Below are 16,014 nucleotides of genomic sequence, written 5' to 3'. Positions count from 1 at the left end.
CGTCCACCCATGGCAATACTTACAATTCATGCCATCCTTGCAACCCGAGTCCTCAATGGATTTAAGTTCCTCATTGAAGTTCCAGTGCGGACATCTCTCTGCCTCATAGAAAGGTGCAATGAATGGATCTCGTCTGAAGTCTTGGATGTTGTGGGCGTAGACACAATTGAGGCGATCATGAGTCTGCGTATCGGGACACCAAATAGTCTTCAGCTTTCGCAAGTAGAAGTCCTGGTCGCGAACCAACAAGTGAATCATTTAGACTTTGATTTCGGCCTGAGTATGTGCGAAGCCACAGAATTCCTTGTAGTCGCATTTCAAAGATTTGTTGGAATAGGCCTTGCAGAATTTGGTTTTATAACGGCTGGGGTGGTAAACTTGTTCGATTTTGTTGTGGGAAAAGCCGCATTTTTCATCTTTGCAGTCAGATTTTGTGCATTAATCGTGGCAGTATTACTTCAGGTTTGCCCTTCGGTGGTCTAGGCTGTTATGATAGTAAATGCACGTCTTCCTCTCGTGGTGTTCTAAATATCGAGCAATGTACATCTCTTGGTGCAGGGCTTTGTCTTATGGGTGTAAATGTTAAACCTGAAAAACTAGCCATACTAGAAGGCTTTATGGTCATCGCTGTGCATGCGAGGGCACAAGAGTCCGTGAGAACAATTGTAATTCGCACATTTCTGGGTTTTGTAAACAATTGGGTGATAGTAGAGTTCGGTGTCGTTTAGACACAGCATGTCCTCAGTATGAATTTCAGCCCCTTTGGTTTCGTGTAGCGACTGCAGATCTGGGAAGTACGCGAATGAGTCCTTGAGATAGGGGTTCCTGCGGAGATCAGAATAATGATAGAAGCTGCATAGATTGAAATCATGCTCATGCTGATATGAGCATTGGATAGTTTTAAAGGTGCTCAAGAATTATCTGATCGCCTAGATGTAGACCTTCGAACTTCCATTTTCGGATCGCTTCTACTATTTTTTCCGGCTATACATTCGCGTGAGTTCTTGAACGAGAGATAAAAATATTATATTAACTTGCGCCTAATTAAAAATGCTCAAAACAATAATCCTCAGGCCTTTCAGGAAGCCGCTTCAGTCTTTAAATCATTCACACCGAATCAAAAATCTCTGAGATAGTTTTTATTTTCGAGCGCCTCTAGCTTCAACACTGGGCATTGAATCTGATGGGCTATTCAAATCTCTCAGCTCATTAATCTCTATGTGTGAGTTAATGCATGTGCGTTAGATTGTGGTATTTCTATTGTTTTGGCTTGAATTATATTAAATAAGCGATCACTAATTCATCACTATTTTATCACTATTTTTATCTCCGAGGCTGATTAAAATGCACATAAGAATTATTAAATGACGGAAACTTGCTAATAATCAGGAGACATAAGTTAAGCCTTGGTTTAATTCGAAATTTAAAGTTGGGGGATAAAAAGCACCCGCGAAGGGGCTCGAACCCTCGACCATTAACTTAAAAGGCTAACGCTCTACCGACTGAGCTACGCGGGTTGTTCATTAGCTTATTATTGGAAAACCATAAATAGCTTGGGCTGAGCTGTTGCTCTTATTTTTGTATTTGTATTGTATTTGAGTGATAATTGTTTATAGTATATTTAGTTATATTCTTACTCATATACTCACATATTCATACATCCAATTAGTTAATCAAGTATCATCGTCGGTAAGTATGATTTTTAACTATTCGAGTTTCATGAGACCAATTTGGCCTTTATAGGTCACATCTACGAAGATGCGATCTTCGTAGATTTGGGTGACTTGCAAGACGCAGCCTTTGTTGATGTAGAAGAATTACTTGCCCTTGGTCCAAGTGTTGCTTAAAGTGTATGCGAAGATCCTCCCCTTGGTCATGAAGCTAGCATACTTCTGATAGTTTTATGCGCTGATGGGTATTTACTGGCCTGGGCTTTTGGTGTTGTCCAGGAAAAAGTTGTAGTGGATGTTCTTCTCATTGATCTGTTTATTGAAAAGGTTCTTGATTTCGTCTAAGTTTGCCATCGCGTCCACGTAGCTCACCTGGTACTCCTTCGGGTTGTCATAGATCTTTTTGTAGTTCATTTTGCAGTCATGCTTTATATCGTGAAGGTCATTGACGAAGTTTTTACTCCGCACCAGCACGTTTGTCAGAGGATCGTCATATTTGACTTCCTTCAAATCCATCGATATGAACAATTCGTTATAATAAATGGATCAAATTCTGATCAATCATAGAGCTCGTAAGATGTGATTAAAGCTGAAACCAAACCCCCGATTCCGCAGTTGCCTTCATTCACTTTAAATCCGAATGCTTTCTCATAAAATTGGCAACCCTGACCAGCAGGCAGCATATCACCAACTGTTTTTATTAAAACCAGCATATCCTTCGAGAGTCCTTTTTTCAGCTGTTTTCCATCACCTGCTTTCGAATCGCTTCCTTTCTACAATGCTTCAGATTTTGCGGAAGCTATTGCCATATTCTTCAATGTCAGCACCAGGGTGGAAGCAAGGGCGATGAACCAGAAGGTTGCGCCCTTCTTAGAGAGTTCTTTGGCATCCATGCTGAACACTTTAATTTTGGACAGGATGGATAAGTTGTCGAAAAGCCAATAGAGCAGAAACCCAATTCTGGTGATCGCATGCAGGGCAAGATCTCCCTTTGGCATACCTTTCTTTGCAAGAATATCAAGGAATTTGGAGAGTTACTTGAAGCTTTTGAAAAGCCTGAAAAATTTACGGGCGTCCCTCATCGACTCGAAGAGAGATGTCATTTTCTTTGCCATTTCCTTGTTGCCGTTTTGCTCGTACTTATACTTGAGGTATCTGCAGGCATATTGAATGGCCTTACAAAATTTGTCTCGGCCCTCTACATATGAGAAACAGTACCTGTCTTGTCAAGCCACTTGAGAGTTCGATTGAGCACCACAATTAAGGATTCTTGATTTTCCATCAATTGCAATTATTAATGATGTCATGAACAACTATATAATCTGATTTCACACTCATAATAATCCGTGCCATTAATCATGCCATCAGCAATATAGAATCATTTCTGTTTATTGTTGCTAAACAATGATACGTGGCTCATTGTGTAATAGTTATCGGCGTAGTGTGTTTCAGGACAGCCTTGGCGCTTATACACAAACTTGCCATCAGTGCTGGCTTTCTGAGATTAAGAGTATAATTACGTCTATGTACCAGCCAACCTCCTGGTTCGCAGTTTGAGGAAATGACCATTTATCCTTAGGGATTTGAGTGACGGTTTTAAGTTTATCGCTGATTTCATTGGTGAGATTGGACTTATTCATGTCGTCATTCAATTTCTCGTCAATATCGACCCCATTGATTTCACGGCCCTCATTTTTGTACTTCATCAACAAGAAAGGGTTATTATTTGGCTTCTCAGCATAGAAATTGACATTCTTGGGCTGGTTGATCTTGAAATCTTCGTACACGACTGAGTGTTTCTGCTATTTCAACAGGCCTTCGCGGTGGATTCTCATTTGCTGAGTTATAAGATCGATACCGAAACTGGGTCCTTGATGCTCTTCTCAACTTTATCTCCTGGTTTGGCCATTACTGCAGATAATTGGAAGTTATCTATTTATAATTATTCGATTGTACAAATGCAGTATATATTTATACTGAAACTATAATCATTTCAATTATTAATAATTAAATGAATCCGGAAAAATTGCATAAGACTAAGCATGTTCAATGGAATTAATAGAAATTGAAGGAAACAGAGAAAAGCCGTGGCACTTTCCAGAAAATCCATTAGCCCAAAACTCCTTATCGCAGAAACTCAGTTGAATAAATGTTGCTATAAAGGTTTAAGATTAGTAAATGGATGTGCAACAGAGCCGAACTGTTTAAGAGCAGGGAGGGAGTCTGAAATACGTGCAATCGAAAATATAAGTATCCGGAAGATAAAAACTAAATATTACAGAGCACAACGCTAAGTTTAAACAAGAAGCTAACCAGGATCGTCAATCTGGAAGTATTCGAGAATCGGAGAAAATAGCTGAAAAGAAAAAATAATTCCAAAACAAAAGAGCCTACCCTTGCATTCCTGATAATATCAAGTAATGATTAATAACATTGCGATTAATAATAGTAATGCTGCATCGTAAAAAGATAAGTAATTTTAAATTTCAGTTCAAACAATCGAATGAGGATGTCTGTCTCAGTCGAACACTTCTGCTTTCATTTAGTTTTTCCTACTTTTTAATTCTTTGGCTGTCGAGTAAGGAGTTCTGGAGGCTGCTGTCGAAGAGGTTGTTAGGATGGCTGACTTGAGAGTGAAACAGGTTATCTTGGCTTGGAATCATATCATAAATATTTATGCTTTGCAACATATTTCTCGTGCTTCTCCTCAAAAGTCGCATATCTCCGTCGTCTCTTCGAAATGGGTTCTCTTGGCTAAGCGGAATGAACCCACCATTTTCGAGGGAGTTCGAAAATTTATTGGAATATTTTTTACTAACACTCTTTTACTTTTCGACTTCGCTCTGAATCTCAGATGCTTTATCTTCGCCATTGTTATTCTTCCTTCTCTTTCTACCAGTTGCGCCTTCTTTTTCAGATCTTTGCTCTTCTGTGGCGTTGACGTTGTATGTTTTGGAAAGGTGAAGTATTTTATCCACAAGACCATTATAGTCGATTTTCGATTGTTTTTGGCGCCTGCATGTCCAATCGCTAAATAGCTTATTCACATCCTCTAACTCTAAAGTCTTCAATGACTTTTCAGGATTGAATTTCTGGTAGAGAGCCCTAAAATCAGAAACATGATTCAGTATTTCATCATCAATCTCGATATCGATTTTGGCGCAGACGAACGATTTCACATAATAAGCGTTCAATAATGTAAAAATCAACACCTTGTGATCGAACTACTCTTCGACGATGTTCACCCGAGACTTGATTGATATCTTTTCAATTTCGAACTTCGATTTCGACAGCAACCACGCCAATAGGCATGATTCGAGGGGGTTCATCTTCATTATATTGGCAATCATACGAATGATCTTCCGAATCGCGCATTTCGTCTTTATCCAAAGAGGTATGCTCTCGAGTATGGTTAGCTCGATCTCCTTGTTATAATCGTAGGCGGAGCCCATTCCGAACTTCTCCTCGCACTTGAACTCGAGCATTTGTTAAATAATTATAGGATTACGATCAATTTTAGTTAAAGCCGCTATCAACATTCACTTATAATTGAATGCCATTGCATCAGGGAAATTCACATCTAAATTTCATACCAAAACTTTGTTTCGTAGCTAATTGAAGTAGACTGTTTTATGTCGTCGTATTTCATTTATCCCTTCGTTTATCTAACGTTTATCTAACGTTTATAATTACACACATGTTGTCTTCGCTGAGCTTGTAAGAAACTAACTCGAGGACATAGAATATATGATACAGACTGAAAAGCTTGGCATCGAAAATAAAGGAAGTTCAAAATCATGGGGAGAGTCTTTCCTGGCGAATGCAATACTCATAAAAAAGCATTTAAGAACAAATGTTATAAAAATTAATAAAGCAATAAAAAGCGCATGGTTGTAGAAACTTGAGACAAATTGATTAGGCATTAGATGTTTAGTTTGTGAAAATTAAGATGCAGCACGACTAATTATAATTCCCTGAGTTTTATAAGTCAGGAAATAAAACGCCTGAGTGTATACAAAATAATATAAAAAATTTGAATGATTAGCTCATAAAATTGTATATTAGCCTTCGACATAGCACAATTATTTTAGGGAAATTGTTGCTTTTCTCAATTATATCGAATTTTGACTGCAAGAGTTAAAGACTTATGAAGATAAGATAGTTCAGTCTGAGGAATTCGCTATTAATGCTCTTTATGCTAAGGGAAAAATAAAGTATAGACTGGCTACAATGTTGCTGTAATGCTTCCATTTTAGGCTAATTGCTTAAATTTATGAATTGGCACACTTTCATGACACGAATTATAATAATTAACTAATGCAATCGGAAGCAGAAGAGATAGAGGAAAGAAAAAACAACTTTTTTCATTAAAAAACACAACCGAAAACCCCCCAGACTGCTGAGTCTGAGCCTGGGCACAGGGAAGGATATTTTTAAAAATCTTTTGAACAATGGAATATTTTTCATCTGAGCCTCCCAGCTGAAAGCATGAAAACTATCGAGTTAGACTCCGATAAATTAATCCCCAATGAGGAGATCAAGCCCAGCGAGGCCAATCATGAATAGAGAGAAGAAAATAAAATAGACCAGATATATTCAGATGGAGATAATTCCTTTAATATTGTAATAGAGATTTTAACATTCTAAGGGTAACTGATTAAAAAATTAAATAAAAAAATTGATAAAATTCTGGAAAAATAAGAACAATTGACATGCATTTTCGATCGTCAACATGAAAGCTTTGTTATCGCCCTTACAAATCCAGTATTCATCAATGTATCCCTCTAAACTAGAGAAGGCTTCACCCGAAGTTTTTGGAGGGAAGAAATTTCGGACTCTCTCAAAGCAAATACAGAAATCGTGGTCATTCGCTCAAAGGATGGGGAGATTCAACTCAATTTAGCCAAATAAACTCGAAAATAGTGTAGTGGAAAGCCATTATGCATTAAAATGCCAATTAAGATCCTGGAGAGGATAAGATCATAAAAATTAGCCCTGCTGAACAAATCATAACTTTTAAACGAAATAAAGTCGATCCAAGATCTCAAAGGAATTCTTTATGAGCTGTCAAAACAAAACATGGGGAGCAGAATAATCCAAAAAATACTTGGGTTTTCACTCCCTAATTAAATCTAGACTGCTTATACTGAATTAAAACCCCATTTTTAAAAACTTGTCTTAGATAAGTATGGTAATTATATCTTTCAAAAACTATTCGAAATCGGGTCATAAAGCCAGAGAAAATAGCTGATCAAACATCTCGAGCCAACTGTTGAAGAACTAATAAAGTCGAAGTCAGGCACTTATACTTTTCAAGTGATATTAAAAAGAATGAGAAACCAGGAAGAACTCTACTATTTTCTTCAGATTATTAAGCCTAGATACCTCAACTTATGCTTTAACTAATTTGGCTGCCATTTGATTAAGGAGATCATAGCAATCACTTACGATGAAGAAATCAATATGAAAATGTTCGAAAACTTCGAAGTCTTAGCCAAAAACAAATATGGAATTGTGACTCTGAAGGCTTTTATAGCAGTGGCTGTTAACTAACCAACTCTTCGGTACCAAGTCATATGCCATTGCCAGCTTAATTTCAACAGTTTGGCTGTTGACGAGTATGGTCATTACATTTTGTAATTACTTTATACCTATTATTACAGTGGAGAAATGGCAGTCATATTCGATCATTTGCAAACCTACATTGTGTTTTTCGGGCAAAACCAATTTGCATCAAGCATTATTAAAAAAGGCCTTGAACTGCATGGTGATGCCTTGGGCGTGCCTATTGCGAACTCCCTTATGAAGGATGGGTTACATCTCTTAATGTAATCAAACTCAGGCAGCTTCATCCTGCACCGGCTTATGTAAAGCCTGCAGAACACACACATCAAAAATGTGCTTATTAGTCAAATTAAAATGGCGAGTGTTCATTTGAACATCTACGACAAGAAAATAAAATGGCAGAAATTCTTTTAGTTAATTTGATATTTTATATCGACTTTATATCAACCAGTATGAATAAACTAGATACCATCACATTCGACCATTAAATAATATTTGTTATCAGAAATCTTGGCTTAAGGCCAAGCCAGTTGAAGTGCTGAAGAAGGGCTTATGGTGGCTGACTTATTCGGGATCGTTTCTTCTGTAGATCTTTTATTTGAGGAGCCGCTCATATTTATGTAAGCCGCTTTCATAGACCTTGCATTATTTTTCGAGTATTGAGGCCTTACTTCGGATATTTAATTGGACTTTCACAGTCATGCGATTAAATTTCTCATTGCTGTTTATTTGGTCCTATATTTTTCGGTAGTATTGCTCCGTCGTAACTCGGCGCCTAATTTAGTTGTGTTTTTATTTGCCATCTTTCAGCTTTTTCTCCTAGGTTTTGATTTTTGAGTAAAGCATCTTTTTCTGGCCGATTTACTCGCATTGCTCGCTAATTATTCTGCTTCTGTTTAAAGAATTGAGCGACCGTTCTTCTGCGGCCATACTTTTCTTTTCGCTCAAACACTTTTACTTTGACCTTTGAAGGAAAACCTTCTTGCTCATGATGGTGGCTCGCAACTTTTCTTTCTATCGTGATTACTTCAGCTCGAACTCAGCCCTGGCCTTGTTGATTTTCATCCTTGTAATTTGGCGTTACTGTCTCACTTTTAGGATCTACTGGTATTTCTTTTTCTTCCTGTTCAATTGACCTAACTGCTTTTATTTCTGGTTTTTGATGTAGCTGTAGCTGTTCATAGTTTCCCTGAATTGCAATTACATTTAATCTCGCTCTCGCAGCAGCCGATGGATCCTGGGCATTTTCAGTTATTAAATACAGCTTATGTCGGTCTCATTGAGAGTGGAATGCTTGTCTTTGCTTATTTCAAGGGAGTGCCGCCGATTGGCCATGTACAGTTGATATTTATTTTTGAGGAGCTCTCGATGCGAATACATATTGTTGCTTCTCTCGGACAGAGTTTGCTGGCCTGCATACTGCGTTAGTCCCTTGGTATCCGCATTTAGTTTGGTATTTATAGCCATAATATAATTATTGGGTTTAAGTCGAACCTGAAATACTAATTATCTGGGTCAAAACTGAATCAGCTTCAAACTTTAAAAATCATATCATTTCCAATAGGTGAAGCTTTCAGGATTTTATATAGCTTTCATGATTTTGTTGAAGTATTTCAGCATTACTAGCTTACTCTGCATCCCCATCTTACCACCGTGGATATAGCGAAGGAGGGCCCCGGAGCACTTAGCTAGTTTCTTATGCAGCCATGGATCTTTGATGCATTCGCGGATCTCGCTGAACATTATACGGTTCGAATTATTCAGTTTCTCGAGTAATTCCGCAGCCTTCATTTTATCTTCTTAGTTCTCCTAGCAATTCTTTATTTCTCGAAGCATCTCATTGATCTTGGATCTGAAGTATCGGTTTAAATTCTTGGTCTCCACCTGGTTAAGTTTCTTTCGGAAACGCTTCTCATTCATCTTTCTCTCTGTTGAGCTTCCTTACGACTTATCATCTGAGCCATTTTGCTCTACACTCCGCTTTTTTTGAAGGTCAGGCAGGTTGAGTTGCTCGGGCTCATAGATCGAAAACGCACTGTTCCTCCGCTCTCTGCAAAAGAGTGCCATGCTGGAAACAATTTGGTCGGCATTTTAAATGAGCCCCTCCTCGGCTTGGTCTCTGTCTTTTTCGGAGCTGTTGGCATAGTTAAGGGAAGTGGCAGTGGACGATATTTTGACAGAATGAGATGGGACATCAGGCAAGTAGTTCATTTTAGTTAGTATTAATCTTGTTATCAATCTTAGAAATGCTTAAATATGCATATGCATTATTATTAAGGAGATCATACTAAATGACTACTCCTTCAAAGTATCATAGGCTATTGTATTGTTTGATCTAGTATATATTTATATTATATATAATTATATATAAATATATATATAAATATATTTCTTGCCCAGATTGATTGGGGGATTACAAATGTAAGGCCTTTCATGAAAAATCCTTTAATTATGGTTTTCATAATTATAAATAACAAATAGTCCAGTTTTTGGTTTGGTAGTTAATTATACAAAATTTGCTCCTCCAAGATGAGATATGGTTTAATAAAATATATATCCCAATATTCATTTAGATTTTGTCGATACATCAATAAGTATGAGGATAAAATTGGAGGTTTGGGGTTGGGGTTGGGGTTGGGGTTGGGGTTGGGGTTGGGGTTGGGGTTGGGGTTGGGGTTGGGGTTGGGGTTGGGGACATATTTGCATTTCCACAATTATACCTCAGCTAATCTGAAATATTCTATAAGCAAATTTAGGAATAAGCAAGCCAACAGTGCTCTCATACAAAATTATGTTTATCATGCAAGTATAACTCATTGGATTCAGGTGTAACGAATTAAATCTGCAAAGACACTTTAACACTTCGGTCATTAGTTTATCTGATAATTAGTCTTAATGTTACATAATATACTCATACTTATTCATTTATTATTTACTAGCTTTCATCGAATTCCTTTTTAAAGAGCGGCCGAGTTAAATATATAGGCCTGAATTATGCAGGATATTCTGAGACATTGAATGCAGATAATTGCAAATTTATACATTTTATCAATACGATCCTACACGATCTCTTGGTATCATTTTTAAATCGCTTCCGAATTTCAGAAAAACTTCTCCGCATTTCTGGTCGGGGTTTATCCCAATGCCATCCATGGTGAGTACTGACGTTGTTGTGTCGTCGACCCGAAACTGAACATAATCCAAAAGTTACTTCGTTACAGACATATCGTATTACTGCAGAAAATGGAGCCTATTCGGGCACTTTAATGACTTTGAAAGGCTGCTATATTTCGGAAGTAAGTATGATTTTGAATGTGATTTTGTTGGCACTCATCAATTATGTATTATCTGCTAATGTTGATATGTGAATTTAAGCGTAGCTCAATTTGATAATTAATTCATATTCTTCTATATTCATATGCAGAAGGACCATAATGCTAAACTTCGACCCCAGGAAGGCACTGTACAAGTTTATTAAAGCAGAAGAGTCACGAGCTAGTTTTAAACGCCACTAAAAGCATAGAGATGCTGATACAAAACGGCGAACTGACAGTCGCGGAAACTTAAGTACACCATCAGCTCATATTCATAGAAGTCGTTTGCCATTAAACTCAAATAATCTTCGAAATAAGTTGTCGTGGATAAAAAGATTAGAGAAATAACTCAGCAGAAATAAGAAATAATGAAAAAGCTGCTCGACATTCAAAAAGAAGAACACAATTTAAAAGCTAGTCAAATCAATGAGCATAAACTTTCTAAATCGGCTGCGAAGAAAGACAATCCTATTAAGACTCAATAAACAAATTAGACTTTGAGGAAATTGCTGGCTTCACAGAGGGCGTTTGAGAAGTAGCTTATTTAAAAAACGCATCTTTACGAGTAAAGGCTCAAGGAAATTGCAATAGAGGAAGAGGGGCGCAAAAAAGCTAAGTAAATGGAACTGAACGCAAAGAAGAAGCAAGACCTAGAACTTAATCTAGAGAAAATGAAAATCAGGCGAAAATAACAAATCTAAAGGTTTGAAGAGGAAAATGCGCAATTAAAGGATGCCAAAGAAAGGAAACGAATTCATGAAGAAATGAAGTAAAAATGGAAATAAAAGGAAAAAGAGGAGCAACTCGAAAAGTAATAAATAGCTCAGCAGCTAAAAAAAATGAAGGAAATTGATTTCGAAGAAATAAAGTAGCACTCGAAAAAATATGACGGAACCATTAAGGCCCTAAGATAATCAAGGATTCAAGTCCCCATTCCTAGTGCTAGTGTGGACAGCTTCTACCATTCAATCTTCAGAGATGCGATTCTGGAGGAGAAGGAAAAGAATAAATAAGCCAATTAATAAAAAATGTATAAAGTCATAGCGTTGACTTCCAAGAAAAAGTAGTATGGAGAAGAGGTCAGAGTAAAGCACAAGCCACATATCTCATAATCGAGAAATACTGAAAATTTCAAGAACAAATAAAATACATCTAGCAAATCCTTAAGCTTTTTCGAGGCACACAAAAAGGGTGTCGAATACATGCGAAGTGCCAACCTAAATGCGACAAACCACCGTAAGCCTGAAGCAACACCGAACATCAAAGAAGATGCAGTAAAGAATCGTTACAAGAACTATTTGAACGAAATAAAAGGCCAAGGTTAGAGCATAAAAAAGACAGAAACCTAAAAAATAAGTGATATTATGCGAAACAGTTCTCTTAGCGAATAGGATAAATACTTTAAGGCTAAGCTCCTGACTGAGAAGATCTAAAGCAAATCGAATAAGGACTCTTTGGTCAAAAGTATCCATGCAAAGCTCGAATTCTTATTGCATCTCGATAATTGAATGGACTCCTAAAATAAATATCTGCGGACAAAGAGAAAAGTGATACATATACAATAAACATATGCGTGCAATCGTATTTCGAATAAACTCCCAATATTTACAATATACATTTATTCATACTATTCACATTATTCAGATATTGATATAGAGACAGGAAAATTCAAATTAAATATGAGGGGTTGGGGTTGGGGTTGGGGTTGGGGTTGGGGTTGGGGTTGGGGTTGGGGTTGGGGTTGGGGTTGGGAGGGAGCTGATTCTGCCATCCTATGAAGAATAGCTGCTTTGTAATTTCGCAGATTCTCTGCAAATGAATATTGAATTGGCGCCAAAATGAAAGGGAACGAAAATCAATTTTATTATTTCAGAATGTCTTGGACCAATTTGGCTTTACTTCTCTGATACTTTACACTCGTTTCGGAAGTTACTTGTAAGGACATCGCAACAAGCTTGCCTTTTTATTTACCTTGCTCATTATTTGGATTGTCATGACCCTTTTACTTCATAATTAATATACTATGCTACAAACGAATAAATTATATTTATTTCTGTCGCAAATTAGATTTGAATTTAAAATAATCTCATAATATGACTCCATTAGAATATGCTTTAATTTTAGTTATGTGCATTTTGATGCTTCAAACTAAAATTATCTCATTAAAGTGTGACATAAAAGGTCATAATGTTACTATTTAGCAAATAAAATCTGCTGTACTTCCTCGTGGAGCTATAGTGAATTCAATTATTAATCTAATTCTGGATCTAAGATTAAATCCCTGAATATCATGAATTATAATAGATTCAGATTCAGTTTATGCATATGCTTCAAACATTTATATTTATTTGCAGCATTTTTCGATAGAATAATAAGTTATATTAATTAATTTAAGTTTGATGGGGCTTTTGGGGAAAACATTGAAAGGACGGACAGCCAGAGAGGGTGGACTGCCCCCTAAGAAAAATATTAAGCTCAGACAAATTGCAAAAACTCAAGAAGAGTTCGATAACCTGAAAAAGCTGGCCAAAATGAAGAAAGACATACTTCGATCAAAGATTGAAAGCGAGCACAAAATAGTCAACTTTAACAAGAAGAAGCTGCTGACTTACTGGAGAAAGATCATGAGGATAGCCAAGACGGAAGACCTCAAGAGCGAAATCGACATTTACTCTCAGAATAACCAGCGATAACTGGATTCCAAAGAAGCATTCATCCAAATGCTGGATAAGAATCTCGACGAGGCCGACAACCAGTACCAAATTGCCATTAGGAATCACCTCATCCACATTTAAACCCTCCTATCAGTCCAGGATTCCAGAATTCGAGGACTCCAAGAAGAGTTTCGTCGAGATGTTTCCATCCTTGAAAATGAGTTCCTTACTGAAAGGGAAGAAATGGAGAAAACCCACAACTCTCACATCAAGGAGCTCAATGATATGATAGAGACAGTTAAGGAAGAAGACAGAAAGAAGTTTGAGTAAACCAAAACTGAAGAGCAAACTTTCCGAGAAGACATCAAAAACAAAAACATGGAAGATCAGAACCATCTGAAATTCAACTTGTAATCCAAGCAAACCAAGCACTACACGGAACTCGAGCAAATGCACCAAAAATATCAGTCGGATACAGGCAAAAGAACCGAAGAACATAAAAAGGCATTCGAAGAGAACAAAAAAGTCACTGAGAGCATCGACAATCTCGTGAGGGATATCAATATCAAGAAATCCAAAATCGACCTATTGAAGCTGAAGATTCTCCAGCATAAAAAATAATGCAGCGCCAGAAATAACGCACTCAAAAAGTAGAAAGAGAACATTTCTAAAAATTACCAAGAGCTCAAGGAAAAGATGAACAGGTTCAGAGAATAAGAGGAAAGGAGATTGAAATAGCTGACTAACAATTCTCGAAATGCCGTTGAAAAGCTAAAAGAGTACTTAGCCCTGGGGGAAAAGATATTGAAGACTGGGGAGCTCTGCCGTCGGCTCGAAACTGAAAAATAAAAAGTGTTGCCTTTTTATGAGAATACAGTTGACGAAAGTTAAATTTCATAAGAACTTAAAAACCAGTTCCAATAGCTCACCCCCGAAGAATATGAATAATTCAAATACTTGAACAACTTCTTCAAAAGACACAATAAAGTCTTACTGGACAAATTAGCAATCCAAAAGCAAAAGGAAGCCCTCGGCAAGGATAACCAGATGCTAAAATCTTTGCTCAAAGAGTATCTCGATGGAATATCATTGAACGACGAAGTCCTTAAAACTGACAATCCCTTATTTGTTATAAATAACAGAATTCAACTCACCCACGAGCCCGTTGAAGAAGACAAGAAGCCTGTAATCATCGATGGAAATATGGTGCATACTCAAAATATCCACCAACTTGGAAGAATGGCTCCCCAAAAATTCGGCTGATTTGCATCAAAAGAACTCTTAAATCTACATTCATAAGTATCATCTTAAATATATCATCACTATCATCATCAATCACACTACTTCCAAGATAAGAAGTATAAGTAAATCAAAAACTAAACAAAATCAGCGCTGTCAATATCCGCATTACATACATAGTCGGTTTAGCCAACAGAAGATTTTTATAAAGTATAAAGCATTTACAATAACAATAAAAATCCAGCAAGTAAAGCTGAAGAAAAATTGTGACTTATTTCACAATAAGAACTTGGCGAACGAAACAAAACTCAAGGAATAATAAAAAGTAAAAACGACATTGGCAGGATTCGAACCTGCGCGGGATAACCCAATAGATTTCAAGTCTATCGCCTTAACCACTCGGCCACAATGTCTTCTCATTACAATTAATTTTTTATTTATCATTATATGACTATTTCGAACAGTTGGTAAAATATCGGCTTTTAATGACATAAATGCGATGAATATGTGTGCATGTACGTATGGGTGTGTAGTTACGGCGCAACCTACAGAAATTGATAATCAAGGTTTATTCTCATCATTTGGGCTTTTTTTCTTGACCTTGGAGTTGGGATGGGAATTAAGCTGGGTGCTGATGACATATTTCGGCCTGTCGGGCTTCTTAACAACGTTTTGCTTCTTCTGGAACTGTTCAAGAGTGTCAATTGCAATTTTTTTGAAGTCATGCGTCGTTAGGAGTCTGTCAGCTTCTTAGTCCTTGATTCTCTATTATTTCACCTTTATTATGAGCTCACTGGGAGACTAAGAGCTCTTTCCTCCTCCTAGGTTCATCGAGTTGACATTCTACAAAGTTATAATATTATTCAAGTCTTCAATTTGCTTCTGCACTTCCCAGCTACTGCCCTTTTCGGCCTTCAGCTGCTCCCCGACGAGCTTCCCATAATGAGAAATCGCTTCTAGTCCTTTTTTCTCTAGCTCCCCCAAAAACTCAGTGAGGTTGTCCTAATTTATGTTGCAACTTTCTAAGCTAGTCAAAGAGTTTACTTATTTTATCGATGACATCTTCATCGACGTTGATTTCTTCGAAGATTTATATCAGGTGCTGCTTGATGAGGGAGACAGTCTCACAACTCTTTTGGTAGTGGTCATCTAATATCTTTTTCTTCCTTTGCTGGTGCTCCACCTTGGCTTTCAGGTCTTCGTTGAGTTTGGCTTTGTCGCAGTGATCCGCTGAGCCCCTGAAGTACATCTTCTGGATTTAATCCCTTTTGGATTTGATTTTTTCCTCGAGGCTTTGGACTTCGGTGCTGAGTTCCTCCACAAAGGTGGTCATGATGGAGTTTTTCTAATAGAGACTGCTGAATATTTTGAGGAGCTATTTGCCTTCGTTGTCAATGCCAGTATCTCCGATTCCGATTTCCTTCTTAATAATGTCGAATGCCTTCAAAATTTCCTCTTCCTTGGCAATGCTCTTCTTGTACTCCTTGTCGATTCTTTCATTGAGTTCTTTCTTGTCCTCAATCGATTTTTCATTGATTCGGATTTGTTCTTCCAGCTTGTCGAGCTGCTCCT

General features: G+C 37.3%; 2 non-coding genes across 2 annotated transcripts; both read right to left on the bottom strand.

Moving 5' to 3' along the window:
• Positions 1-1,444: 1,444 nt before the first annotated feature.
• On the bottom strand, positions 1,445-1,517 carry TRNAK-UUU (transfer RNA lysine (anticodon UUU)). The gene has a single exon. It is a non-coding gene; the product is annotated as a tRNA-Lys (tRNA).
• A 13,257-nt stretch (positions 1,518-14,774) lies between these two features.
• On the bottom strand, positions 14,775-14,855 carry TRNAS-UGA (transfer RNA serine (anticodon UGA)). The gene has a single exon. It is a non-coding gene; the product is annotated as a tRNA-Ser (tRNA).
• Positions 14,856-16,014: the final 1,159 nt, after the last annotated feature.

Source organism: Brachycentrus maculatus, unplaced genomic scaffold (genome assembly GCF_059751285.1).
Source record: "Brachycentrus maculatus isolate JH-2025_06_01 unplaced genomic scaffold, ASM5975128v1 h1tg001639l, whole genome shotgun sequence".
NCBI classification, from domain to species: domain Eukaryota; kingdom Metazoa; phylum Arthropoda; class Insecta; order Trichoptera; family Brachycentridae; genus Brachycentrus; species Brachycentrus maculatus.
The sequence above is the reverse complement of the archived record's forward strand: the minus strand, read 5'-3'. Positions and strand labels throughout refer to the sequence as shown.